The 16,270-nt window shown below is 41.5% G+C and overlaps 1 protein-coding gene across 29 annotated transcripts in view; it reads right to left on the bottom strand.

Moving 5' to 3' along the window:
- The window catches only part of KIAA1217, a 496,866-nt gene that overhangs the window by 293,271 nt on the left and 187,325 nt on the right, over positions 1 to 16,270 (bottom strand). Inside the window, exon 1 of one of the 29 annotated variants that reach the window (XM_082449580.1) lies at positions 3,023 to 4,188. The exons of 27 other annotated variants lie outside the window; for them this stretch is intronic. The gene's annotated coding sequence lies outside the window, so the exon portion shown is untranslated. Of the gene's footprint in view, positions 1 to 3,022; positions 4,189 to 16,270 lie in introns of those variants that run through there. One more of the 29 variants, XM_082449578.1, reaches the window with a different exon arrangement.

The following is a 16,270-nucleotide window of genomic DNA, read 5'->3' as shown; positions in this document are numbered from 1 at the left end:
ATTATACATATAACATACAAAATATGTGTTAACCGGCTGTTTATGCTATCGGTACAGCTTCCGGTCAGCAGTAGGCTATTATTAGTAGTTAAATTTGGGGAGAGTCAGAAGTTATACGTGGATTTTATACCCGCATTGTTCAAGGGTCAACTGTATTTAAAGATCACTAATCCCTGCGCTAAGAGGCTTTTAAAATTCAGATGTTACATTTTATTGGTAATATGAAGAGACCTACGTATGTTCTTCAACAGGAAACCTTGCTACTAGTAAGTAATGGAGGCAAGATTCGAACCCAGGAAACCTGGTCCTTGAACCCTTGTGTGCACAGTCCCTGTGATTCAATAAATCTTTATTAAACCCCACTGGGTGCAAAATCTGCTTCTAGATGCAATCACTACTTATGAGTCAGCAGATAATCTCTGAGCAATACAACAATTAAGTGTAATAAAAAGCTTAATGGACTTCTAAAACAGAGTCTGTGGGGAAAAAAAATTTATAAGAATATACATGAGTGACTCCGAACCTATGTAGAATTTCAGCACCCTGTGGCTGTTTGATTTCATGACTGGTTTCTACTTTCAACTTGCAGCGTGGTGGTTCATATTTGGAATTGAAACTCTGAATGAAATCAATCTTTGCTTTCAGACTCAGAGATCTGCCCTTGAGATAATCAGAGCTTTTCCCAGGGTCCCAAAACAGCACTGGGCACCATAGAGCCTGCTGCTGTTCAGATGACCACATTTAATGAATTATCTGGGACAGAATGAGTTCGCCCTCAGCAGCTCAGAGATCAGAACGCCTTCAGGATTCCACTCGATGAATCTACCCACCACTCCTGCTAAGAGCCTTCTTCTAGGAGTGGGGAACCCGAACCATTCTGAACAGTCTGATGCGGACAACTTGGTAACATCGGACAAGTCATCAGGAAACCCTGGAACTAACAGAGTGTTTTCTCTGGCTGGAAACCCTGCTGTTAAAAATAACACAATGAAAAACATATTTGTCTCTGACACACAATGGATGTAGAATATAATTATGGGCTGTTTTGGTCTGGGAGGTAGACAAGGGAGGGAGTTGCCAAGGTCTAGAAGACAAAGGAGAAAAGACAGTGTGTCCGACCCCAAGCTCTCTGTGGCCATTCCCACGGCCTCCTGGTGACTTGGTTTCCTGCTCAGGTAACAGCAAAACCTGACTCTTCTTGCAGGGCCCAGAAAAATCACAGGCAGGTAAGAGTTAACCATCTAAGTCTCTGAAGTGATAAGCTCCTATCAGTAGATGCCAGTAAAAAGTAAATTAATATCACTTCTCTAGCCTGTCAAGAAAAAAATGTCGCATATAATTAATGTAAAAACACGAATATCCTAGCTCCCTTGACACACTTAACATTTTGTATTTTAATTACTTTATAGAAATAATAGTTGCCACTGGGAGTTATTTCAGGAACACATTAATTTTTTTTAGAGACCCCTAAAAGGAGAAAACAATAGCAGGAGATGTAGAAGGACGGCTTATCGTGTTGTATATTTCAGTATCTCTCTGAACCAGGGTTTCTTGGTCTGTGAAGTGGGAATGAAAAGATCCTGCTAATCCCACTGGGCTGTTACAATGATAAGATGAAGGAAAAGATGCAAACACTTTACAAACAGTCCAGGACCACAAAAGTAGCAAATAAAAACAATCGTTAACACGTGGAGCATGTATTCTGAGAACTGTGCAATATGTATTTTGTCATTGAATCTTCACCACGCCACAATGCTCACTCCCATCTTACGGAGTAGAACACTGAGGCTGAAGGACATGAATTTACTTTTCTAAGGTTGCACAGGCAGGAGGTGGATTCAACACCCAGGCATTCTGATGTTAGGGGCAGAATTCCCTGCCACTCGAATCTTCTGCAGTAACTGTGGTAACCCGACCATGTAACATGAATATCAATGCAGGTGCTAATCTACGTTAGCTGACGGCCAAATTTCAGGAGGCTCTCATTCTCAGACATTAGTCAGTTTTTAAAATAGTTTAAATCCTGTCCATGTGCTCCTAAATAGTTTTGCTTTCAAAAGCCCAAATTCCCATTGCACAGGTTATCTTTCTTCTTAACTCTGTGCTTTCACCTTATGCAGTGTATGAAAGAGAAAAAAAAACATGATTTTCATTGCCTTTTAAGCTTGGTGGACCCAACTACTCATATCGCACCCTGATGTCCCCAAACTAACCCCTTTAAGTCAACTTTGCAGACACACAGCTACCTTCAGCGATTGTTATCACATCCATATCGCAGGCAAGACTGTTTACTCAGTCTTGCTAGTAACTGATGCAAACAGAAAACCTCGTACCACCAAAGTAAGGTTTCCTTCTGAAAGCACGCTTTAAAAACTACTTTTATCAAGCATTCCCCCACCCTAGAAGCCTTTATCTGTCTTAGAATTTACAATTCCTGCTTCCCTCAAGTCCAGAAACTCTGATATCTCAAACAGGATATTTTTCTAGTCTTATAAAATGCCTCTGTGAGAAAAAATATACAGACACACTTAAAAAAAAGTGCAATGTTCATAAACCTGTTTCTGTAATATTCCACGGGTTGTATTTTTGGCAATTTGCAACTTGAAAATACAGAAATACACAGTCCCAATTTCAGTTCTGTTCGAAGAGTTAAAGAAAAAAATAAAAAAGAGAGAAAGAAACCAACATCTGGGAATAATCCACAAATACATATAGTATCTCAATTCTCAGATCGTCCTTCTAATCCTTACCTACGCATTTTTCCAGCATTATTCACAGGGCAGAATCAGCATAACGCATAATGCATCACTTGTTTTTCAGCTCTATTCAAAAATCTCAGTTCATTCAATAAAAAAGCCCTGAAAAAACAGCCCTGAAGCATGAACACTCCAATATTCAGTGTGGGAAAGCCATGCTTATTGATTCAGTGCTTCCTGCCAAGAGAACAATTCAGAGAAAGAGACCTCAATGTTTCCAAATAATTTTTGGCAATAACTCAGAAGAAAAAAAACCCCATATTTACCCATACCTGGAGCTCCACAGGTGAAGCGGCCGTTAAAGCAGAAAAATCTAATTCGGCTTCTGGAAGTTTTCGTCTCTAATGGACTCCGGGGTCATCCTTCCGAGCTGTCAGGTAAACCCCCCTCCATGTCTCTACAGTTTTCTTTTGCAGTTTTTCCCAGTGAAACTCTTTTGTCATTTGCATAAAAGCTACTTCCAGCCTATAGGACTTTTTGAGTAGCTACTTGTTAAATTGGCTGTCTTGACATGCTCTTTCAAGCATGACATCATAAATCTCCACGGAAACCCTAACCCCACCTGCTTACATGCCAACGTTACCTGTCGGGCGAAGACTTAAACAATCATCTGAAATTGTTCATTAATGAAACCTTTTTAGGGGCTTTGGATCTCTGTACAGTATAATTTGTGCTGTTGGCAGAAACTCCGCCAAGAACGATGGCTTCATTTTCAAAGCCTGAGCTGTTTTGCAGAAAACAATGATCAAAATTATAGGCATTCGTTAATCTGCCCCTCCCTGTCCAACAATGCGCTTAATCGGTTGAAGAAAAACCTACAGCGGGCCATGTGCCTCTCTCTGCAGGATAAAGTTACGTTGAAAACTTGGGTTTTGAAAAACCTTCTACGAATACTTCTAAGGCTTTTCCACTCCACTCTCCAGCAACCCCCTTCCTGCTTTTTACCAGCAAAACTTGCAAAACAGGTTCTTTGCTGGAATGTGAGAGAGTGTGTGTGTGTGTGTGTGCATTTTCTCTTGGCCTCTGTGTTTGCAGAGGTGGTAGGAGAAGGTGGTGAGAATTTTTTTAACTCTTTCCTAACATACATCTTTTGTACGTTTGTCCTAGTTTATATATGTTACCACAATAGCACTGAAATCCATGTTCTTGACTTTTCTTGGGAAGGGTCATTAGGCTCTAAGATATTCAATCCTTCTTTCATTCATTCACTTTTCACTATCCCAAATTTTATGGAGTCCCCAAATTTGTGCCCAATCCCTCTTGGTGACACTGGGCTCAGCACCTTTTCTTCTCACCTCTAAATTCACCCCAGACACACCACATGCCCCCAAGTCCAAGATCCATGATATCGAGATACCAGAAAGGTTTGAATGGGACCTTCCTCCAAATCTGTGAGCATTTATAATAATATTGTCAAATGGCTGTCAAATGCCGTCATTGAAAATTCTTCAGTGGGGCTGAGCAGGGAGCTGGGAAGCACCTGAAGGCAGCTTCCAGTAGCATCTACTATAACACTGCAGGGTCCTGGGAGCAGCAGGGGCTGGGAGGGCAGTCTGCGCTAATCTGCCATAGCTCCTGCTGCAAACTGAAACAGGCTCAAGAACTCTGTCCTCAAAGGTCAGAGAGCAAATACTAACCCCCCCCACTCCCCGGCCCCGTGCTGAAGCCGCCCAGGTATTTGCAGAGAGGGTCATAGGTAAAAGCACCGTCTTCACAAACTCAGAATGGCTCTTTGCGTGGAAGGAACAGTAGATGCTTTGGATCCCCAGCCTCGACTCTTCCGAGAGTTTTGCATCGCCATCCTTCACAGTCCACAGATGGGGCATTACCTTCTAAGGGAACCGAGAACTACACGGGTTTAAGATAGCAGCCCAAGTTGGAACACTCCTCGGAGGCAAGACTATGTCAGAGATTCAGTTACTGCCTCTGTGAGATGAAAACACATCCAGATGAAGGCCACGCTCGTGCTTTACCCAGTGGGGCACAAACAATGCGAAACAAACAAAAACAAGAAATAACCAGATCTAGGCTTTGTTCGGTGAAATTCAAAGATGGAGTGGAGGCTCTATTCAGTTAGGGTTATTCCTCAAAGTTCCATTAGGGAGAGGAGCATGGGAGAGTTGATGCAGCCATCAGAGTGCTTATAAATTATGCCAGATCTTCCCTTTGGGTTATTTAGGAAATGACAATATCTCAGCTTTTACTTACTGAATTCAAGCTTGGAAAAGAGAGGGAGAAGAGTCAGAATCTGAAAGTCAGGCAAGTGGAGACAGTCCCACAAATAACTCAGATGTGAAAGCAACTTGATTAACCCATTCATTCATCACTGACCGAAGACTCTGTAACCCAAACAATGACATCATTATGATATGTGACAATCTTGAACTATTTAGAGTGGGGAAAGTTTTGAGCAGTAATCTCGGCAGTAAGGACAACACATGTGAGGGCTGTGCAGAAAGGCCAAGATTTGCTGAAAGGTGACCAGTCTATTTCTGATTTTTCCTACCATCCCCAAAATGAGGAAACCATCAAGTAGGACGAAGCTTTAACAGCATTGCAGCATTGCAATTTGCCTGATAGCAACTTAGCACCACAGTAACCCAGTCAAAGCTCAATATATGCATACTCCTGGGCTATTCTGTTTCTACATTTAGCAACATTTTAGGTATCCATGATGGACTTGGATGGCATATAAATTCTTTCTCTTGAATTTGTTTCATCAAACCTATTTTATAACAGACATAGAAAACTGCTCACTGAAAAAGTCCATGGAAAGATAGGAACACAAATAACTTGGGAAAGACATTGGCTTTCACCACTGATGGCCTGAATTTTTGTTTCTTAAAAACATGAGTTAGAAGGGTCACGTAGAAAAGGAATACCACTTTTGAGTAGAAAAAAAATAGTACTTTCATAATGAAAATAACCAATCCTTATGTCATTTAAGCCTCATAACAGTAGTATGATGCAAGAATGATGGATATCCCCATGTTGAGAAAGGGAAAGTGAGCCTAAGAGAGGTTAGGTAATTTGAGTGATGGCTACTAAGGGTTGGAATCTTGGTTTGAATCCAGGCAGATCCAAGATTGGAATCCAAAACTCATGTGCTTGGTAATTCCCTGGTGGTCCAGTAGTTACGAATCCACGCTTCCACTGCAGGGGACACGGGTTTGATCCCTGGTCGGGGAACTAAGATCCCGCAGGCTGCATGGCGCAGCCAAAAAAATAAAATAAAATAAAAAACAAAAAAACCCACCAAAACGCATGTGCTTAACCACTAGGCACTGCTATCCCTAGTTTAATAAAATTCCTTATAATTGACATGACACCATAAAACTTGTAGAAGAGAACACAGGCAAAACATTCTGACAAGAATCGTAGCAATATTTTCTTAGATCAGTCTCCCAAGGCAAAATAAGTAAAAGCAAAAATAAACAAATGGGACCTAGTCAAATTTATAAGCTTTTGCATAGCAAAGGAAACCATAAACAAAACAAAAAGACAACCTACAGATGTGGAGAAAATATCTGTAAATGATGTGACCGTCAAGGGCTTAATTTCCAAAATATACAAACAGCTCATACAACTCAGTATCAAAAAATCCAAATAATCCAATCAAAAATGGGCAGAAGACCAAAACAGACATTCCTCCAAAAAAGACATACGGATGGCCAACAGGCACATGAAAAGATGCTCCACATCGCTAATTATTATGCAAGAAATGCAAATCAAAACTACAGTGAGACGTCACCTCATTGGTCAGAATGGCCATCATTAAGAAGTCTATAAACAATAAATGCTGCAGAGGGTGTGGAGAAAAGGGAACCCTCTTACACTGTTGGTGGGAATGTAAATTGGTACAGTCACTGTGGAAAACAGTGGAGGTTCCTTAAAAAACTAAAAAGAGAGCTGCCATATGATCCAGCAATCCCACTCCTGGGCATCTATCCAGAAACTGTGAAAACTCTAATTTGAAAAGATACATGCACCTCAGTGTTCATAAGCAGCTCTATTTACAATAGCCAAAACGTGGAAGCAACCTAAATGTCCATCAACAGATGAAGGATAAAGAAGATGTGGTACACACACACACACACACACACACACACACACACACACACAATGGAATATTACTCAACTGTGAAAAAGAATGAAAATTTTGCCATTTGCAACAGCATGGATTGACCTTGAGATTACCATACTAAGTCAGACAGAGAAAGACAAATATATGATATCACTTAAATGTGGAATCTAAAAAGTAACACAAATGAACTTATTTACAAAACAGAAACAGACTCACAGACATAGAAAACAAACTTATGGTTCCCAAAGAGGAAGGGGGGAGGGATAAATTAGGAGTATGAGATTAACAGATACACCCTACTATATACAAAATAAACAACAAGGCCCTACTGTATAGCCCAGGGAGCTATATTCATTATCTTATAATAACCTATAATGTAAAAGAGTCTGAAAAATATATATATACACATATTTATAACTGAATCCCTTTGCTGTACACCTGAATCTAACACAATATTGTAAATCAACTATGCTCCAATAAAAAAATTTGCTTATAATTGGAGATATTAAATAGTAACTAAACTAAGCTATGCTGAAAAGATTTATTTAGCAGACTAATCTGAAAATATATACAGCCGTCCCTTGTTATCCACCAGTGACTGGTTCCAGGACCTCCGTGGGTACCGAAATCTGCAGATGCTCAAGTGCCTTATACACAATGGTGTAGTACAGTCAGCCCTCCGTATCCATGGATGCAAAACCCGCAGATAAGGAATGTTGACTACACTGGATTGTAAACGGCAACACAGACTCTCTGCACGTCCTCTCATATATACCAAGTCAACAGCTGGTATGGGGGCTGGAACAGTCCAGACCGAGCTACTCCACCAGCATAGCAGCGTCGGTGGAGCAGTGGCATTTGTTTAGCTTTGGGCTGTGTGGAGGCCTGCAAGGACTTCACAGAGCAGGATTAACATGTTACAGCTCATAACCCTGGGACCAACAGCACCACTACGAAACAGATAAGGTTAACAAAACAGCCCACTCTCAAAGAGCATCTTCAACCTGAAGTTCTGGTGTAAAGAAAAACTGACCAACATTCAAAAGAATAAAACAAGGATACATTTTGTAAATCAAGAGCACACTATAGAGTATCACCAAAAGCTTAAGAACACTTGGATTTTTTAATGAAACAATGGAAACCAACTGTGGTAATTCCCTAATGCTAAGTCCTTGATCTGTGCCTCTGTTTCTGTTTGTAGATGTCATTTGCTTTAGAAATTATCCATTCACATTTAGTCAGCTTTTTCTATGGTACTGAGGTGATGATTAATTTTATGTGTCAACTTGGCTAGACTATGGTGCTCAGTTGTTTGGTCAGACAACTGTCTAGATGCTGCTGTGATGGTATTTTTAGATGTGATTAACATTTAAGTCATCACACTTTTGAGTCAGATTGCCCTCCATAGTGTGGGTGGGCCTCATCCAGTCAAAGCCTTTGCCTTAAGAGCAAAGACTTAGAGTTCCCAAAAAAGGAATTCTGCCTCAACACTGTAACACAGAAACCCTGCCTGAGTTTCCAGCCTGCCGATCTTGGACTCAAGGCAGCAACATCAACTCGTACCTCAATTTCCAACCTCCCAGCTTGCTCTACAGATTTCAAACTTACCACTCCCTACGACTGTGGGAGCCAAGTCCTTAAACTGAATCAGTCTCTTCCTCTCATGCTCACTCTTGTTCTATCTCTAACCTATGGTTCTGTTTCTCTGAAGAACCCTAATCGAGCAGATACTGCCAGTACGCTTCTGTCCAGTCTTGTTTCCTGGCTTAGGTCCTGGTCCTCTTCTATCTCTGACTGTGTAACAGTCATTTTCACTTGGAGCTCCTACTGTCATGGCAAGTGCGGTCTGTCAAGACTAAAACTTTTTTTTTTTTTTAATTTATTTTTGGCTGCATTGGGTCTTTGTTGCTGCACGCGGGCTTTCTCTAGTTGCGGCGAGCGGGGGCCACTCTTTGTTGCGGTGCGCGGGCTTCTCATTGCGGTGGCTTCTCTTGTTGTGGAGCACAGGCTCTAGGCGTGTGGGCTTCAGTAGTTGTGGCACGCGAGCTCAGTAGTTGTGGCTCGCGGGCTCTAGAGTGCAGGCTCAGTAGTTGTGGTGCACGGGCTTAGTTGCTCCGCGGCATGTGGGATCTTCCCGGACCAGGGCTCGAACCCGTGTCCCCTGCGTTGGCAGGTGGATTCTTAACCACTGCGCCACCAGAGAAGTTCCAAGACTAAAACTTGAGTAACTGTTTAGTATTAGTGAGTGTGAATGGTATTTAATAAAGAATAAACATATTTGCTATCAAATTAAGATGAAGGAATATAATCAAGTCCATTGGTTATTACACTAGATATCAAAGGACTGAATTTTCCCATTAAAGACAAAGACTGATACATTAGGCTAAAAAAGCAAGCAAAGTTATATGTCATTTCTAATACATACTCATTAATAAAATTTGAAAATAGATGGGTAAAACATACCAGACAAATGCAAACAAGTTTAAAGCAAGAGTGACAATGTTAATATTAAGAAAAGTTAACCACACACTAAACAGAATGTAAAAAGACATAATTTAGGAAGAAGGGCTAATCATCACAAATTTGTTTGCAACAAATAAAACAACTAAAACACTATAAAGCAAAAATTCTTAAGAATGCAAAAACAGGATAAAAATACAAGTATAGTGAGTGATTTTATTATACTTTGTTTAAAACTGAATAGCAGTAGAATAACAAAATAAGGACTGAGAAACAATGAGTGATTAAAAACAACAAACCTAAAAAACAAACAAACAAACAAAACAACAACAAGAAACCTGACATATATATGTGCATGCATGGGCATATATAAAAAACATAAAATAGGTAATTTTCTGTGAATATTTATGGCATACTTACATTGACTGCCTATTTGACTATTCAAAAAAATGTTTTTTAACAAATCCTTAAATTTAAAAGTAGGAACTTTACAGACTGCATTCTCTGATCACATCCAGTGAAATTATAAATAAATAATGACAATCTCAACTACTTGGAAATGAAATATTCCTGGGCAATCCTTAAATAAAAGAGAAAAATCAAAACTGTAATTTTCACCTTTCTTTAAACAATGAAACAGAAAATATTTCATACAAAACTGCAGGACAGGGAATTCCCTGGTGGTCCAGTGGTTAGGACTCCACACTCTCACTGCCAGGGCCGGGATTCAATTCCTGGTCAGAGAACTAAGATCCTGAAAGCTGCACGGTGCAGCCAAAAACAAAAAGAAAAACAAAACAAAAAAAAAACAAAAAAAAACCCCTGCAGGACATGGCCCAAGCTGGCGTCAGGAAATATTTGCCCTTAAATGCCTTCATTATTAAATAAGAAATATTAAAAATAAGTGAACTCAATACACATTCTAAGAAAGTATAAAAGACAACAATGATAACTTAAGAAACTAGGAAAAGGCCATTAACTATAATAAAAGCTGAGAGTAACAAGATAGCAAACAATAATATGGAAAAGAAAAATAAATGCAAACTGATTCTTTGAAATAACGAATAAAGCAGGTCAACCCAAGAGAGTACACAAATGACATTTGTTCTCTAGAAGCCTGTATGGGCACTAAGCTTCCTGGTACTTAACCAGAAGTAAAACAGATGTTGTACAGAGCAGCTGGAGAAAGAATCACAGAGATGGGACAAGTACACGGCTGACTTGGAAGAGCAACGGTTCTCACACTTTTAATATTCAGCACTCTTTTGTATATGAGAATGTTCCGGTCTAACTGCAATGTTTAAAAGCTAAAAGGAAAGAAAGAAGGAACAAAGGAATGGGAAAGGAGGGATAGAGGGAGGCAGAAGGACCCAAAAGATGGAATTCACCCGCAGTAATTACAGTGCATACACCCGTTCCTTTCTCAGGTACATCGCTACCTAAAGTATTACACCAACCACCTGCTCTCCCCTCAGCATCTCGGTGCTGTCCGAGTAGAACTGCTGACTGCCCCAGTGGTGGTCTCAGTAAGTACTCATGAAACAAAGTCCTCACACATTCATTAACCCCTAAGCACATCTTAGGTGCAAGCAGGAGATGGAGCGAGGCCTCTTACTTAACTGCAGTAAGTTGCATCTCCCTCCACACTCTGTCAAAATCAACACCTCGGTTCAAAGCTCCATCCAACAGCCCACAACATTAACTCACTCTTCACGATTCACCTTCACACCTGCGCAGGGTCTGAAAACCTCAGATTAGGGCAAGGGAAGGAGAAAGAAAAGGCTGGACACGACAAAGATGCCGAGGTGGGAATTCAAAACGAGGCTGGTGCAAAGCGGGGCCCTGTGAGGGCAAATCTGAGAGCCTTTCAACAGGAAGACACTATAGAATTGTGTCAAAAAATCCACTGAGCTTCAGACCAGATCTTCCCCCCCATATTCCACCTCCAACATCAGATCCCAAGAGTTAACACTGGTGTCCTTTTCTCCCCATTCCTCTTGTGATGGTGGCTGTAACCTTCAGTGGTACTTCTCTAGATCTTCAGTGGGTCACACAATATGGACGGATGCAGACAGCTTAGTGACTTGCACAAGGAGCTGGCACAGGTGGGAGAAGACTGGGAACCAGAAACCAGGTCTTGGGGTTTGGGAACCAGAAACCAGGCCTCCCTGGGTGTTCCTGCCTTTCTGCTACACTGCTGCAGTTCTTCGTACCTTCTTCCTTCTCTAATGAGTCACCAAGTCATTCTCATTTTTTCTTTTCTTTTTTAAAAAAATTTATTTATTTATTTTTGGCTGCGTTGGGTCTTTGTTGCTGCACGCGGGCTTTCTCTAGTTGCGGCGAGCGGGGGTTACACTTCGCTGTGGTCCATGGGCTTCTCATTGCGGTGGCTTCTCTCGTTGCAGAGCATGGGCTCTAGGCACGCGGGCTTCAGTAATTGCAGCACACGGGCTCATAAGTTGTGGCTCTAGAGTGCAGGCTCAGTAGTTGTGGCGCACAGGCTCAGTTGCTCCGCGGCATGCGGGGTCCTCCCAGACCAGGGCTCGAACCCGTGTCCCCTGCATTGGCAGGCAGATTCTTAACCACCGCGCCACCAGGGAAGCCCCCATTCTCATCTTTTCATTCAAATATCTGATGTGTCATCATCCTTCCATTCCGGCTGAGCACCATGCCTACTGCCACTACCTTGGACCTTATCACAGCCACCGGGACACTCCATCCGCTTCCAGCCAGCACCCAGGCTTTTCACATGGTCCCTCCTGCATAGCACTGGAAAGCTAACCTTCAAACTTGGCTTTTATTCCAGTTCTGGGTTCAAGGCTACAGTGGTACCCTGTGCCTGCCATTCTGAGCTTTCTGCTGGACATTCAAGGTCCAGTACAATCTGACTTCCCTTTACTTAACTCCACTGACCTCCCCCCACCTTGTCCAAATGGCACTCCCACCTCACTTAGACTGGCCTACTCATTGACTCACCAGGGAGCCACCTCCATTCTTGTCACCTCACTGCCTCTCCTGGCCACTCCCCTCCATCAGAATGTCTCCACATCTTCATCATATCATTCAGATCATAATCTGTCAATAACCTTGCCATAGATATTTGCTGAATACCTACTATATACTGGGCATTGAGGAAATAGATAATTAGGACAGTCTCCTGTCGCCAAGACCCTCAATCATTCCATGAGACTCCATTCAACATCTGATCTCCTGTATGAAACCTTCCCTCTCTGAAATCTCCCACTGCTCTGAATACAAGCTTTCTCATAACATTCCACCACTTTCTAATGTGTCCCATAAAACAAGAGTCCCCAACAATAATTATTCAGCAAATAGGTTTGGGAAACACTGCCTACTTCATTCCTCACCCACCTGCTCCCAAATCTCCAACCTGGGATTCACAATGCCTTCTGGCATATTAAAAGAGCTGACCAGCCCTGCAATGTAGAAATTCATTTAACTGTGGTTAACCAAGAATGTCCCCAAATTAGAAACTTTCTCCCCATTCCCCAAACAGCTATTAACAGCCCAGGGATCTAGGATTCTGTAGAACATACTTTTACAAAATGCTGGTCTCAATCATTGCCATTGAGAACGTACACTGTTTCGTGCTGCCCTAATGGCACTGGCCTTGACTTCCCCAGGAGAATGCTCTCCTTGATGAGAAGAGTTTTGACATGCGTTCAACACCTGCTACAGTAGAGATATATTATCTCATGTAATCAGCACCCCAACACTATTATCTGTCTCATTTCTATGGTTAAGAAAAAGCCTCAGGGAAACGGACTGACTGTCCTGCAGTCACACAGCTGAGTGTCTTAGCATGTATCAACTCACTCATATCGGATCCAAAAGTTGGTACTCTTTCCACTAAAGCGATGTACACTTGGCAGGGCAGGTGTTGTGTTTTGTATTTTTTACATACTGCCCAATGCCAAGCTCATAGCGTAGGACCATGATAAGTAACCATTTGACTGGATTAATCCAAGAAAACACTGCAGGGGGAAGGATGAATAATGGCGAAGAAGTGAGCTTGATGAGTGAGGAGAGTTAGGACAATTCAGACGTTTGCAATATAACTTCTGCATCAATGTGTGGACTGCATCACACCGGTCTTTTTCCGATTCCTCAATACCAAAATTTCCATCTAATTTGGTGGCGATTTTCTCTAGGTTTTACTGATTACCACTTCCCAGGTGTCTCCTGCCACTGCACAGCTCTACTTCAGTTCTTGACTTCCCCCAACTTTCCCACCTACTCCCAGGCACCCTTCAGCAGATTTTCCAGTAGAATCTTATTTTGATTCTTTTTTTTTTCTTTCAGAAAGCCCTTCTTAATATAGCACTGCTCTCAAGATGTGTTCTCCTGCTCTTCCACAACACTAATTAAAATGAAAGCTAACGCGGGGGTTGGTGGCACCCAATTAAACATGGATCGAAAGCCATGCGTTATGAATGATCCCCACATTCAGTATTCTTTCTCTCTTTTTCTGTATCCTGTATGATTAATGTAAACTGGATGTCAAGTTTACAAGTAAAAACTACACCCCCTTGAATTTAGTCTTTTTTCACTGAGTCCGTGCCACACATCGTACCACGTAATCTCCCAAATCTGCTGAAATACACCTCCCCCACCCTCTAAGCCACAATGCAAAATATCAGTCTTCTGGGAAGTATTTCCAGGCCAGCTCCTTCATCTGGTCCCTTGAGTAGCATCATCTGTTAAGTATCACAGCGCTCCTTCTGCATATTTTTTTACTGTTGTTTTCCATCACATCCAACTTTAGATGACTATTGTTTCCCTTTGACATATCTAATAGTATTTGCAATTTCTGAGAACAAGAAATGTTTTTATACTGATTCTTTCAGTCCTATCATATTCTTTATTCACAAGCCTCTGGTAGTTCATTAAACACATACTCACACATACACTAATATACATTCTCCAAATACACTGTGTAATCCCGTTATGACATGTGCTCCTTTCATCTGGAGGCACTGCTCTGGCAATAGAAACATTTTCTCAATTTCTACCTTTCTCAGATACACACCATGATTGATGCCATTGCTTCTCTTGTGCCAAATTCCTTTTCTTCCCCAAACTGATTAAAGGCTGATCTAATCAGGAGGCTGGTACTTCAGCCATTCTGGGATCACCACTGAATTTCTTACATATTGATGCTGGGCAAACTGCTCCCCCATTCCAGTCCTTCCTTATTTCTTCAATGTTTTGGAGTATCTTTGGATTCTGTCACCCATCAGAAAGATGGGATAATCTGGAGGGTAAGAGCAAGGCTCCCACACCCAGGTCCTGGTGCTGCTACCTACCTGCTGTGTCACTTTGGGCAAGATCTAACTGCTCTGTGCCATTCTGTTAAGTAAAGTTCATAATAAATAATGCCTACCCCACTGGGTTTGGGGGAGGATGGACTATACTTATATGTGTAAATTGCAACGGTGTCACAATTTTGGCGGCTGCCAATAATCTGTAGTCCTTGTAAGTCTTCTCCACTTTTCCACCACGATAAATAACAGCTGAGAAAACAGTGCTAAAGAAAAGCTGAACATTTAACTAAGATTCTCTACGTGCACGGCAGTCTGTGTAAGGGTATTTCTTCCCTCTTCCTGTTTTGACTTGGTATTATTATTTGCTCTGCATACACTGTATTAGATTTCTTAACTGCCAAGAAGTTGTTTCCTTTTCCCTTAAGATTTAGGCAAGAAATTGGTCTGTTAACCCCAATTCGGTCATTAGTTTAAACAGCTAAATATGTTTCTGATGCTAAACATGGCTATTCTACTGTCATCTTCCACTTTGGATTAGGATAAAGTAATAGCTCTAAAGAGGAAATTCTTAGCTGGGGGTCTATCTCCTTTACTATAACTTATAAGCTTTTCATTTGTGTATTTATTTATTTACAAAACATGCATAATTGTACAAAACCTATCCCCCTACAATGTTAGCCTTTTACCAGATCCCAAGCCCTCCACTATGTCTATGGTCTTAGTGTATCTGTAGTTCCCATTAGCCTTCCCTTCCAGGCTTTGCTGATACATTGATCCATGAATATCAATGCATATTTGTGAATTTTGAACACTTCACATATCTGGGTTGATCAGGGTTAAGACAAATGGGATAGACAAAAATTTGATTAATTTGGAGCTTTTCATACATGACGGAGGGACTACATCTATCCCCAAGGTATAAACTGATAGCCTGAAATCCATGGCATGAGGCGTGATCCAGTGTGATAGAAGTTCTGCTATGACACAATTAAATTCATCAAAAATAAGTCTAAAGATGTCATTACATGGGGATTAAGAGAGACAAACCATTATGGATAAAAAAAGCTACGAGGATATACTGTACAACACAGGGAATATAGCCAATATTTTATAATAACTATAAATGGAGTACAACCTTTAAAAATTGTGGCTCAGTATCTTGTACACCTGTAACATATAATACTGTACATCGGGACTTTCCTGGCGGTCCAATGGTTAGGACTCCATGCTTCCACTGCAGGGGGCACGGGTTGGATCCCTGTTCAAGGAACTAAGATTCCAAAAGCCATGCAGTGCAGCCAAGAAGTATATATAGGGGACTTCCCTGGTGGCGCAGTGGTTAAGAATCCGCCTGCCAATGCAGGGGACACGGGTTCAATCCCTGGTCTGGGAAGATCCCACACGCCGTGGAGCAACTGGGCCCGTGCGCTACAACTACTGAGCCTGCACTCTAGAGCCCACGAGCCACAACTACTCAAGCCCGCGTGCCTAGAGCCTGTGCTCTGTAACACGAGAAGCCACCACAATGAGAAGCCCATGCACTGCAACGAAGAGTTAGCCCCACTCGCCACAACTAGAGAAAGCCTGTGCGCAACAACGAAGACCCAGTGCAGCCAAAAATAAATAAATAAAATAAATAAATTTATAAAAAAACCCAAAAAACAAATATATATATATATAGTACA

Source organism: Balaenoptera physalus, assembly GCF_965194825.1.
Source record: "Balaenoptera physalus genome assembly, chromosome: 2".
NCBI classification, from domain to species: domain Eukaryota; kingdom Metazoa; phylum Chordata; class Mammalia; order Artiodactyla; family Balaenopteridae; genus Balaenoptera; species Balaenoptera physalus.
This window is presented reverse-complemented; position numbering and strand designations above follow the sequence as displayed.